We start from the raw sequence: 10,525 nt of genomic DNA on the forward strand, positions 1-10,525 counted from the left end.
TAAAACTGTCATTATTTGCAGATGACATGCTACCATTCTATATAATAAAGAGGCACATAAGGAACTGTTTGACATTGAAATTGGGTCTCAAAAGAACTGTTGGCCCAGAAAGAAGCTCACTACAGACTAATTCATTTGCCTTTCAGCATAACCATTATTGCTTGTCTCATTTTCGTTTCTTATAAGTGTATTTCTAGTAGCACATGATCTCACTCATCTAGAGGAAATGATGAACAACATAGACTGATGAAGAAGAACAGACCCAGAAACAAGGAGGAATGGATCAGACTGTCGGGCCTCAGAGGGAGTGTAGGGGAGGGTGGGGATATAGGGGAGAGATCAACCAAAGGACTTGTGTGCATGCATATGAGCCTAACCAGTGGTTAAGGACAACAGGGGGTTGGGGGCATGTGTGGGGAGGGGTGTGGGATGGGAATGGGGTGATGAGGACAAATATGTGATACCTTAATAAATAAAGAATTAAAAAAAATAAAAATAAGTATCAGTATGGTGATTATCAGAGGGAAGAGGGGTAGGGGCAGGTAGAAGAGGGTAAAGGAGGGATAAATGGGGATGGAATAAGACTTGGCTTTTGGTGATGAACACACAATACAATATACAGATGATGTATTTTAGAACTGTACACCTGAAACTTACATAATTTTATTAACCAATGTCACCCCAATAAATTCAATAAAAATATATGTTAAAAATGATCGGGAGATCTGAACAGATATTTCTCTAAAGAAGGCATACAAATGGACAACAAATATATGAAAAGATGCTTTACATCATTAATCATAAGGAAAATGCAAATCAAAACCATGATACCACCTCATACCTGTTAGAATGGTTAATATCAAAAAGACAAAAACTAAGTGTTGGTGAGGATTAAGAGAAAAGGGAACCATTGTCTACTCTTAGTGGGAATACAAATTGCTATATAGCCACAGTGGAAAACAATATGGTGGTTCTTCAAAAATAAAAAATAGGGGTACCATATAATCCAGCAATTCCGCTTTGGGGCATTTAATGTGAAAATAAAAGAAAATACAAATTCAAAAATATATATGTATTCCCAATTCACAATAATATTCATGGCAGCATTATTTATAGTAGCCAATAAATGGAAACAATCTAAGTGTCCATTGAATAGATAAAGAATATGAGATACATGTGCATACATACAAATGGAATTTGTATTCAACCATAAAAAGGAATGGAATCTTTCCATTTGTGACAACATAAATGGACCTGACAACATCCTGCTAAGTGAAGTAAGCTCAAAAACACATTTTAAAACTTTTCCTCTCGACAACCATCTCACTTCAGTGTGAAATAGCAGAGCATCGTTCGGCGCATCCAACTTGTTGAACAGTTGTGAAAACAGTCGACTGTTTAAAGTGCTCGCCTTTACAAAATTGACAGAACTTATGACGCTTTTCATTACTTCTTGTAACTCTTGTGGCAGCGTCTTCATTGCTAATATTTGCCGATGAATCATACAGTGAGTCCAGATGACTTTTGGTGACTCATTCAGTACCAAACGTTGAAATCCAGATCGACATCCTAGCATAGCTGGAGCACCATCTGTGCAAACACCACAAACCTTTTCCCAAGAGATCTTATGCTCTTTCAGAAATGAACCAAAACTGTGTCAAATACATCACGTGCAGTACTTGTCGTTTCAAGAGATTTGCAAAAAAGAAACTCATCTTTAAAGTCGCCATCATTAATATACCTCACGTAAACCAGTAACTGTGAATGGTTTGCAACGTCTGTAGATTCATCAAGCTGGATACTAAATATTAGAAGTGGAGCAGATTTAATTTCCTGGATTACCTGATCAAGAATATCAGCAGACATGTCATCTATTCTTCTGCAGACAGTGTCGTTAGATAAGGAAATTGCACTCAATTTCGTAACAAATTCGTCTCCGATCATAACTCGAACAATGTCTTTGGCCACTGGCAACAGTAAATCCTCAGCAATGGTGTGAGGATTCATAACTCTGGTGATTCTGAGTGCCACCAAATATGAAGCTTCAACGGCTGCTACGTTTTTTTTGTGGTACTTGCCACCAGTGTCAAGTCTGTCTTTCTTGAGTCCATCAGCTTTGCTTCTAAAATAGTTGGTATCCTTGCCGGCAAAGCTCAGATGCTTGCTATCAAAATGGCTTTTTAGTTTGTTTGGCTTCATAGATTTGGCTGATAGAACTTCACAACAAATAACACATTACGGTTTCTCAATTTCTGCTGTAATTATTGAGGTAAAACCATACTGTAAAAAATCCTCACTATATTTTCTTTTCTTAACATTCTTCTCTACACGATCCATTGTCATGGGATGGTTTGCTAATGAAAATAATATATAACAATAGCTTTAATAATACAAAAGATGATGCATGGCATAGTTCAGTCAATACAGTTCATTAAAGTTTCCTATGATTTACCATTCCCTGTGTTGTTGTTTTTTTTTTTTACATACCTGTTACTATCACAAGGGGGCAGTATTCACATCAACCACAGCTGAATATAAAAAGATGGATCAGCATCCAGATTAAGTTCCCATGGTACAGATTTTTTTTTTTTGCAGTAGTTGATGATTTTACAGTACATAATTTTACACTTACCCAGTAATTATAATTCATGAAGTGTCGTTTTTACCTCCAATACTGCTGCTTTCAACACAGTAGCTGCTTTTAACAGAGTAGCTGCTTTCAACACAGCAGCTGCTTTCTACACAGTAGCTGCTCTCTACACGTGTATGACTGGTCCGCATAAGTACATTATGGCGCCAACCCTGTCACATACACCTATATTTGTACGAGGTGTATGTGATGGGGTTGGCGCGATGATGTCATCATCCCGGGTACTCATATGTGGGCGTATCTGCATGTGGGCGGACTTGCCTGGAAACGGATAGAGGAGCGGTGTCTCGGTTCCTAAGACCATCGGAAATATGCATTTTCCGATAGTCTTAGGCTCGTGAGTCACATGTGGCTCTTTGGCCCCTTAAGTGTGGGCTCTTCCACAAAATACCACGGCCTGGGCGAGTCTATTTTGAAGAAGTGGCGCTAGAAGTTTAAGTTTAAAAAATTTGGCTCTCAAAAGAAATTTCAGTCGTTGTACTATTGATATTTGGCTCTGTTGACTAATGAGTTTGCCGACCACTGTCTTAGGCGACCCCTGTGAAAGGGTCATTTGACCCCCAAAGGGGTTGTGACCCATAGGTTGAGAACCCCTGAGTTAGAGAAAGACAAATATCATATGATCTCATTTATATGTAGAATTTACAAAAGGTGAACTCATAGAAACAGAGAGTAGAATGGTTGTTTTCAGGGCCTGGGGGGGTGGGGGGGAAGGGAAGATGTTGGTCAAAGCATGCAAATTTGCAGTTTTAAGCTGAATAAGTTCTGGGATCTAATATACAGCATGGTGACTATACTTAACACTGTATTATATTGAAAGTTGCTAAGAAAGTAGATCTTCAATGTTCTCAACACACATATAAAAAAGGTAATTATTTCAGGTGATGTATGTGTTAACTTACCTTATTATGGTAATGATTTCACAATGTATATATGAATCAAATCATCATGCTGAAAATTTTAAACTGCATGATGTTATATATCAATTATCTTAATATATAAAAACCCAGGGTCCATAACAACTGACCGAAGGCTTGACCAAACACTGGAAGTCAGACTGCCAAGGGGACTGCAGATCAGGCCCAGAGAGTGGCCTGGAGAGAGAGGCAGGGTCTTATCTTCAGCCTCCATGGCAGCTGTTGATCAGCTGTTGCCTCTATCTTTCTTTCCTGGCTTCACCAGTAGCCGCGCCTGTTTCTCTCTGGACCTCCTCGGGGGCTGCTGATCTGCCCCACCTCTCTGATCAGGCCCGGAGATAGGCCCGGAGATGCTGACTGGCATAGAAACCAACCAATCAGAACCAAATTGGCTTGCAGGAGAGGGCAGTTGGGGGCGAGATCAGGCCTGCAGAGGAGGGCAGTTGGGAGTGAGATCAGGCTGGCAGGGGAGGGCTGTTGGGGGCGAGATCAGGTCAGCAGGGAAGGGCAGTTGGGGGCAACCAGGCCAGCAGGGGAGGGCAGTTGGGGTGAGATCAGGCCAGCAGGGGAGGGCAGTTGGGGGCAAGATCAGGCCAGCAGGGGAGGGCAGTTAGGGGCAACCAGGCTGGCAGGGGAGGGCAGTTAGGGGTGAGATCAGGCCAGCAGGGGCAGGCCATTGGTGGTGAGATCAGGCCAGCAGGGGAGGGCAGTTGGGGGCGAGATCAGGCTGGCAGGGGAGGGCCATTGGGGGCGAGATCAGGTCGGCACGGTAGGGCAGTTAGGGGCGGTCAGGCAGGCAGAGGCAGTTAGGGGGGATCAGGCTGGCAGGGGAGAGCAGTTAGGAGTGAGATCAGGCCAGCAGGGGAGGGCAGTTGGGGACGAGATCAGGCTGGCAGGGGAGGGCAGTTAAGGTTGATCAGGCAGGCAGGCAGAGAGGTTAGGAGCAATCAGGCAGGCAGGTAGAGGCAGTTAGGGGCAATCAGGCAGGCAGGCAGGTGAGCAGTTAGGAGCCAGCAGTGACAGATTGCAAGAGGGCTGTCTGACTGCCAGTTTAGGCCTGATCCCACTGGCAGTCGGACATCCCCAAGGGGTCCCTGATTGAAGAGGGTGCAGGCTGGGCTGAGGGAAACCCCCACTCCGTTCATGAATTTCATACACCAGGCCACTAGTATCTTAATAAAGCCGGAAAAAAGTTAAAAAAAAAAAACAAAACAAAAACAAACCATAAGTGGCTGTTTCTGACAGAAGTTTATAGCATTTTACAAATTCACCCAGCATCCACCTTAATGAAATATCAAGATGAATAGTTATGGTGGGTGATGTGTCTTCTTTAAAAAAACAACCCAAAATTAATTTAAAATTATGTTGCTTCTTCATAAAAAAGGCAAGTTCATAACTAAAATGACAAAATTGATTGGAGGGCTCAAGTAAGTCCCAGATGCTTTAGAGACTAGCTGATGAGTAATCATCTTATAGGGACAAAACTCAATCTTATGTTAAAGTAGCCACTTCATAGCAAGACTGATAGAAACCTAAAAGCTGTGGGAATTCCCATCCTTAATGTGAAGAGTCTCTGGGCCAATTTATGGAGGATAGTAGACTGTTGATCTGCTTTTTGCTATCAACATAAGCAAGATGAAAACGTACACACCAGTTGTAAACCCCTGCAAAATCTTTCTCTGGTTTTGAAGAAAATGCAGGGCACTGAGAGAGCCAGACTATAGAGTTAGGATTATAGCCAATATACAGCTACATGGCCCCACAAATAGATTTAAGATGTTCCAGGCACTGAGATAGAAATGACATTGTAAGCAAAACTTCAAGTAGAGATTGCAGGAATGGGAGTGTGGGTGGGGGAGAAAGCTAACAAGCTATGCTTAACACTGGTGCGTAAATAATTATAATATTTTTTAGCTTTTTAAACAATTAATTTCTTTTACACATTTAATAATGCTTATCTGACATTAATTAAAAATGCAAGGAAACATATATTTAACATATATTTAAGCCATTGAACTCATTTGTCTTTCATTTGGTGTTGTGTTGTGGAGGTAATTCAAATGTGGGTGAATTACTACTATTTAAATAAGCATCTACCTAATAAAAGAGTAGCATGCTAATTGACTGCACCTTTGCAATGCCCACCAGCCAATCAGGAGTGAGTATGCAAATTAACCCAACAAAGATGGTGGGCTAATTTGCATACACAGATACCCAGCAGCTGGGGGCGGGGCAGGATGCTTGCATCATAGCCATGGCAATGATGCAGGCATTCCACACCACTCAGCTGCTCTGGGCCTCTGGGCAGCGTTGGAAGGCAGAAAGGCGGCTCCAGGCCGGAGCAGAAAGGTGGCTCCTGTCAGAGTAAAGGGGCTGCCCGTAGCCAGGGGAAGGAAGGCCCATTCTTGCACGAATCTTTGTGCATCGAGCCTCTAGTACTGATATATATGCTTATGTGGTATTCAAAGATATGAGACCCTGTTCTTCCTGGTATATAATCAGTAGTTCTATTCTCAGTGTTAGATTTATAGAGAGGAGATTCTCAAAATCCCCATGACTGAGGAGTACAGGGAAAAAGAAAAGGTAATTCATCTGCATGGTATGATTTCATATATTTCAAATGGACACTGAATATAGCTAGACAATTTCTTAAAATAGTAACTTTTATATTTTTTCTGTACTTCTTTGTATACAGTTCTTTCATCATTTCCCAGTCAGTCACATTATCCTCATAGAATTAGATTGTTTAAACCAGAGAATTATATATATTATTATGACCACCTGACCTTTGTAGGCAAGTTAGCCATACACTGCATCGTATGGGATATGGAAGCCAAAGGTCTGTTTGAACACCTTTGCTGTCTGCAGTTACCAAGATAAAACGTCTCCAATTCGCACAGGAACACAGGGATTGGACAGTCGAGCATTGGAAAAAAGTCATGTGGTCCAATGAATCACGTTTCCAATTGCATCATGCAGATGGCAGAGTGAGAATTTCGCAGAAATAGCCTGAAAGCATGTACCCCACATGCATGAGTACAACCCTTCAAGCTGGTGGGGGCAGTGTTATGGTTTTGGGAATGTTTTCCTGGCATGATTTGGGCCCTTTAATTCATGTGGAACAACGTCTGAATAGCACAACATACCTAAATATCGTTGCTGATCAAGTTCATCCTTATCTTGTTGATGGCGTATCCCAATGGAGGTGGCTTTTTCCAACAAGATAATGTACCATGCTACATTGCTCGTATTGTGCAGGAGTGGTTTCAAGAACATGAGGGAGACTTTGCCTTGCTTAGATGGCCCCCACAATCACCAGATCTCAATCCAATTGAGCATTTGTGGGACGAAGTTAAAAGAGCCATCAGGCAGCTGGTTCCACAACCATCAAATCTCACAGAACTGGACAGTTCTATTCATCAGGCATGGTGTCAGATTTCTTGCATCACCTGACATCTCGTGGAATCAATGCCAAGAAGAATCGCCTCAGTATTGAAGGCAAAAGGTGGACCAACGAAGTACTGATGGGGTGGTCATAATAATCTGGCCACTCAGTATGTATATATAAATATATAAAAATATATATATTCTAAAACAATGTTCAGATGTTTTAATTTTCATAGCAGACCAGGCCATGAATGAATCTGAGCATAGAAATTATAGAATTACTATGGCTCAAAAAGGTAATAGAGGGAAAGCTGTGTACCATTCCTGTTTCTATAAAAACTATAAGACTGTAATCCATGCTGGGAAGAAAGAGGGAAGAGAAATTGGACCTAACTGGTAGAAGTATGAGAGAGGAACAGAAGGGGGAACCAAATAGCTGGGTATGGTTAGCATAGGGGGAATTCTGAGTACTATCTGAGGGGGTCAGAGCTAGGACAAGCAATATGCCCAAAGTCTTCATCCCCTTTTGAGGAAGCCCACACCTCACATGGTAGAAAAAAAAATGTTATCTGTCAGTCTTGTCAATGTGACATGTGGGTCTTTCATTAATAATGGCCTATCATCTATAAATTATCCAGAAGAATACTCTGCTTTGAAATTTAGCTCAGACTGTCTGAATAGTTGGAGCATACCCTCTTTATACTGACCTGAGATACTCGGAATACTCCCAAAATACAGAATGGTCTTTGACATTCCAGTAGAAGTATAGAAGGGGAAAGCCAACACAGGACTTTAATGGGACTTATCACACCTGTAACTCACAGAAAGCAGCTGTCTTCCAAAGGCTCAAGGGAAGGAGAGTTGGGAAATAATCAAGTTCTCGAATGTGCTGCTTCATCCAAATGACTACCTAAATTGTTGGATTATTGTGTGTTTTGGGGGGCAGTGGGAGACAGGTTTGAAACTGTGTCTCAATAAATGCCAACTCTACAGTATCTTTTGAAAGGATTTGAGGTAAGTCCAGACTTCCAAATCACTGCTCTTCCCATTTCCGTGTCTTGTTTCTTTGTTATTAAGGAGCTAAGCCTTGCTTATTTTGGTTCAGTTGATGATACAGGGAATTTATCAGATATTAACCTAAGATGCACAGCCTTATCAATGCACTGAGAGCTATCTGCTAGACTATGCTAGACCTCCCTGCTCCTGTCTGAGTTCTGAGGCAATCTTTAAAATGAAAAAGGGAGGGTCACCTGCTCTTTTGGGCCTCTCATGGTCTGACCATAGAAGGTGTTCAGATGGTGGTGACCTTTTGCTTTACACTTGGGAATATCTGAAAGCCGTACGTATCACCCAGTGTCCTCTGTCTGAGATTGCTTCTCCTCTATCACAGCTCTTCAGAAATCTCATGATTCTCTGCTGGGTTCAGCTTCAAGGTTTGCCTTACCAACAGCAGCCTATAAAGCAGCAGGCCCTGATGAGAAAAACAAAAGGCAATTTGTTTGGCAAGAGGTTCTCCCCACTGAGCATGAAAATAAGGGAATGGAACTGCTCACCCTTGAAGATTCATGTGGCCTGAAGAGAAGGTGACCCTCAGGTGGCTTGCTAGCAACAGAGCACAGTGTGTAACTTAGCTTTGTGGAGACTTTTCAGCGGTTTTACTTCTTTCTTTTTCTCTTTGCAGTAGAGTTGTATTCTCACATCTAGCACTTCCCAGTATTTCCATCACAGGGGGTTATTACCACTACCCAAATGCCTGCTCCCTGTGGTGAGACAAGACCATTTCTCAAATTCTAAGCTTCTTAGAAAGAGAGTGATAGATACAGACAGATCTTGTAGCATAGAAACTCACACCTGAAACCTATATGTTCGTGTTGGTCAATGTCACCCCAATCGATTTAATAAATAAAATATCCAAAACCTTTTTTAAAAAATGAAAGAGAGTCTTTCCAGACATATAAATGGTGGAGATTTTGAAGGAAAGAGTTCCATCATTTGATGTAACTGACCACTTCCTCCTTCTTCATTTGGCTCCTGGAGTAATTCATTCTTCTGGCCTTTCTCTACTTTTCTGGTCATACCTTCTTAGTCATCTTGGATATACAATTTTAATAATTATGACTTCCAAATGTTTTGGGGAGGGGCTAGGAGTGGTCCATAGGACTGTTCTTATTAATTAAAACTCACACTTAGCTTTAAGTATATCTATATGTTGATGATTTTCAAATTTAATCTCTGATCCTGACCCTTTTCCTGTTTGTTTGTTTGTTTTTTGTCTCATCTACCCAACTACCTGTATTATATATGCACTTACAGATTTCAAGGAAGACAGAATACTTGGTTTCCTTTCAAGAAATCTTCATTCAGTATACTTATTTCAATAAATAGCTCCACCAATGCTCAAACCAAAAATTATTGAAGTTACACTAAATTTTCTCTTTTCTTTTATCCTTGTCCCCGACCCCAAGTCCAGAAATAGGTTCTCTTGAATTTCTTTTATCCTTAAAGACATCCTGAATCTGACCACTTTTGAACTGCTTCCACTACTGTCACTCTGGTCTGCAAGACGTTAATCTCCCACTTGATATTGTAACAGCCTTTTAGTTGTTCTATACCCTTTTCTTTACCAGGGTGATCACTGATTTAATTCTCCTCCAAACCTACTTCAGCTATTGCAACAAAGGGCCACCCAATGTTGTTGGTATTTATCCCTCTCTGCCTATGATAGTCTTCCCCTAGATATTTCCATGACACTCTCCCTCATTCCATTCGAGTCTCCCTTCCAATGTCATGTCATTTGAGGGACCTTCCATGATCATATGATCTAAAGTGGCAGACACTTTCCCTTATCACTTCTTTTTTCTCTTATTCTCATTTATTTTCCTTATGGCACTTTTTTCTAGATGACATTTGTGTTGACTGCCTGCCTTTCAGAGAAGTATACTGTATATTGTCATGAGGACAAGAACTAAGTCTGTCTTGTTTATTGCTATATTGCTAGTCTCCAAAACAGTGAAGGCACATAGTGGGTATTCATTTTTTACTGAAAAAAACAAATGAATGAAAGAACCATAGTTAGCAACACCAATTGGAGACATTGGAGTTAACAGATAATTAATGACTTTTGGGAAGGAGCTTCTATTCAAGTGGAAGTTCAGTGATCTCTTAGCTGTTACTCTCATATTAATGGAATACACTACTTAAACATATTTATGAATGCCATTTCCCTAAAACTGTGGCCAGTTTAATGTTATTACAAACTTCCTTACAATACAGAAAAAAACCATGTCATTTGGAAAGTTTGAAATATTAAAAAAAAACCCAATTATAATAAAGTATAATTGAGATCATTGAAATATTGAGTTGCACATGTTGAAAGTGTGTAATTTTATTAGTTTTAACAAGTGTATATACATACAAATCCATCATTCCTCTGTTTTCACTTAGATTAGAGTTCAATCTTAGCTCTGCAGTTCAATAGAAGAGTGATCTTTGGCAAATAATTTAACTCCAAAATTCTGTTTGTTTATCTGAAAGCTGGCTATAATATTAATATTAAGATACATTTAAAGTG

The sequence above is a fragment of the Eptesicus fuscus genome, chromosome 9 (assembly GCF_027574615.1).
Source record: "Eptesicus fuscus isolate TK198812 chromosome 9, DD_ASM_mEF_20220401, whole genome shotgun sequence".
Taxonomy (NCBI): Eukaryota; Metazoa; Chordata; class Mammalia; order Chiroptera; family Vespertilionidae; genus Eptesicus; species Eptesicus fuscus.